Source organism: Nannospalax galili, unplaced genomic scaffold (assembly GCF_000622305.1).
Source record: "Nannospalax galili isolate Female #2095 unplaced genomic scaffold, S.galili_v1.0 scaffold115, whole genome shotgun sequence".
Lineage (NCBI taxonomy): Eukaryota > Metazoa > Chordata > Mammalia > Rodentia > Spalacidae > Nannospalax > Nannospalax galili.
In genome coordinates, this window is record NW_008340588.1 from 303,629 (window position 1) to 306,743 (window position 3,115).

Sequence of the window (3,115 nt, forward strand, 5' to 3'; positions counted from 1 at the left end):
CAGAGAGAGAGAGAGAGAGAGAGAGAGAGAGAGAGAGAGAGAAAGAGAGAGAGAGAGAGAGAAATTTGTGGTCCCAAATGCCCTTCAGTGTAGATCTATGCACTGGAGCCTAGTCAGACTACCAAGAATCTACCCTTAAAAGAGACTGTCTCTCCCCCTCCCACCAGTCATCGGTTGCCAATAGTTCATCGGTTGCCAATAGTTCCTCAGCTAGGGTTAGGGTTTTACCCACTTACTGATATCTGTGCTAGGATTTTGTCTCACATGAACTTATATGGGTCTTGAGAACATTTATTTTTAAAAATGTTTTATCTATTATTTTATATGTATGAATATGAATTATTGTCTGCGTGTATGTAAGTGCACCTATGTTGTGCAATCACCACAGAGGTCAGAGGAGGGCATTGGATCCCCTGGAACTGAAGTTAGGGATGGGTATTAGTCACTGTGTGGGTGCTGGAATTGAACCTGGGTCCTCTGCAAGAGCCACCAGTACTCTTAACTGCTGAGCCATCTCTTCAGTCTTAACATTTATTTTTAAAGGAACGGGTCTGTGGACAAGTACTCATAGACAAGTCCTAGAGATTGTTGATGTAATGATAATCTTTCAAGAAAGTTCCATCTCCAGGATAAAATCATGGGTGCAAGACCTTTTCTTGTGACATCTGTAGCAAACTGATCAAGTTTTTCATAAACCTTCTGAAGTGCACAAGCAGAAAATCTACCTTAATTAGTTGTTCAAAAGCTAGAATGAATCCTGGGAAATTTTTGGTTCTATCCTAATCTCTTGCAAATTAGTTTTGTCCAATGAAAATTTCATCTTGGCTATAAAATGCCCATCAGTGGTTCTAAAGGTAGTATTGGTGTTATTTTTACTGCTGGTACTTGGTATTTAGTGCCTGGGAGTCAGACATGCTTTTCACTCTCTGCCTTTCACTCTGAAAAGGCCTTAAGTGTAGTCCTCTCTCAGCTTGGTTATGCAATGCACTCAATAGACTATCTCCACTAGGATGCCAGGAGCCACTCACTGAACTCGGGTTAGTGAAAAGTCAGTTGATGACTTTGCAAAAACTCAGGTGAGCAGTCTAATTTCTGGCAAAGTCCTCATCTCTAGAGACCTGCTGGAAACAGTCACTTCTGCAGAATTTCCCCTTAGGATGAGTAACAATATTTCTGAAATATTGCTCCCATATGCTCTGAATTAACATTTCAGATTTAGTATAGATTAACAAGTGATTAGTTTAGTTTAATAAAAGTGACACCCATTATTTAAATAAAGACAGCCCTTATAGTTTTTTATTCCTTTTATATGTTTTCATTAAGATAAAAAGAATAATTTGCTTCTAAGCAATGGATAATTTTGTGTCAAACATTAATGATTGTCATAGCATCCTCTACTTTAGGTACAAAGTAAAAATAATACTCTGAAGGGTCTCTCTATATGTATATGTGCATGTGCATGTAGAGATACAGAGACCAAAAGAGAGAGATAGAGTGACAGGGAGATAGAGTCTTATGTATCCCAGGCTAGCCTTAAATTTGCTGTCTAGCAAAAGATGACTTTGAACTTCTCATCCTCCTGCCTCTACCTCCCAAGTGCTAGGCTTATAGCTGTGTGCCACCATGCCAAATATATGTGGTTCTGGGGATCAAACCAGGGACTTCATGTATACTAGGCAAGCTCTCTTCCATGTGAGCTGTATCCCCGGCACTGGACTGGGGATACAATATTTATTAAATAATTAGAAGAAAGAAATTGGGATATATAATTAAAACATATTATTGTCATTCCTGGTTACTCATTATACACATACTGCTGAAAATTTAATTCTGGTTTCCTTATATGGAGAGATGATGGTACTTCTACATGGTTATTATCAAACTAGACTTAAAGCTCATTGGCAGAATTTTTTGTTTATTTTTATTTTATGTGTATGAGTTTATTGCCGTGCACGTACATAAATGCACTTTTGTCGTGCAATGCCCATGGAACTGGAGTTACAGACAGTTGTTAGCTGCTTTGTGGGTTCTGGGAATGAAACCCAGGTCATCTGCAAGAGCAGTCAGTGCTCTTAACCGCTGAGCCATCTCTCCAGCCCTATCATTCACAGAATTTTAAGGATTGGGTGTCTTCCATCCAAGAGCCAGGTAGTATTGAAATGCTGTGTCTTTCATGGCACAGTTTCTACTTATTATGTGTTTAGGGCTTGATCTTGTCTGTGAGGCCTTTTGTTGTGCATTGACTAAGAAAGCAAGAGTTTGAGGCTGGAGAGATGGCTCGGTCAGTAAGTTCTTTCTACAAAAGCGAATGAAGACCTGAGTTCAGATCCCCAGTACCCACATAAATGCCAGATGCAGCAGCCCATTCCTGTAACCCCAGCGTTGGAGAAGCAGAAACAGGGGATCCCTAGAGCTCACTGGGCAGCCAGTCTAGTCAATCTGTGAGCTCCAGGCTCAGTGAGAGACCCTGTCTCAAAATATAAGGTGCAGAGTGATGGAAGAAAACATCTGATATTGACCTCTGGCCTCCACACATGCACACATGCATAAATGCACTTCTACACTAAACACATATAAACACACACAAAGAGAAAGAAGAGTTTCAAAAACATAAGCATGCTTTTATTTAAATTTCTATGTATTTGTGAGAAAATAGAAGAGAAATTTTGAAGTGAAAACTGGGAAGCTGGAGAGCTAGCTCAAGTTAAAGTGGTAAAGTGTTGCCTCACAAGCATAGAGACCTGAATTTGATCCTCCAAACCCATGTGAAAAATGCTGACTGTGGTAGCAAGTACTTATAATCCCAGTGCTTGGAGGCAGAGACAGCAAGGCCCCTGGGGCTCACTGGCCAGCCAGTCTAGTGAAATGAGGAGCCAGTGGGAGACGTTGCCTCAAATGAGGTGGACGGTGTTCCTGAGGATGACACCTGAGATTATCCTCTAGCCTCCCGATGTATGCATCCAAACGTACATGAACACACACACACACACACACACACACACACACACACACACACATACACCAATAATAATAATAGTAATATGTAATTTAAAAAACATTTGGGGGAGCTGGAGAGATGGCTCAGCAGTTAGGAGCACTGGCTGCTCCTAAAGGG

At 40.8% G+C, this 3,115-nt stretch overlaps 1 protein-coding gene across 7 annotated transcripts in view; it reads left to right on the top strand.

Annotated features, from left to right (window-relative positions):
- Hecw2 (HECT, C2 and WW domain containing E3 ubiquitin protein ligase 2) overlaps positions 1 to 3,115 on the top strand; it is a 416,509-nt gene that overhangs the window by 262,547 nt on the left and 150,847 nt on the right. The gene's annotated exons all lie outside the window — the stretch shown is intronic.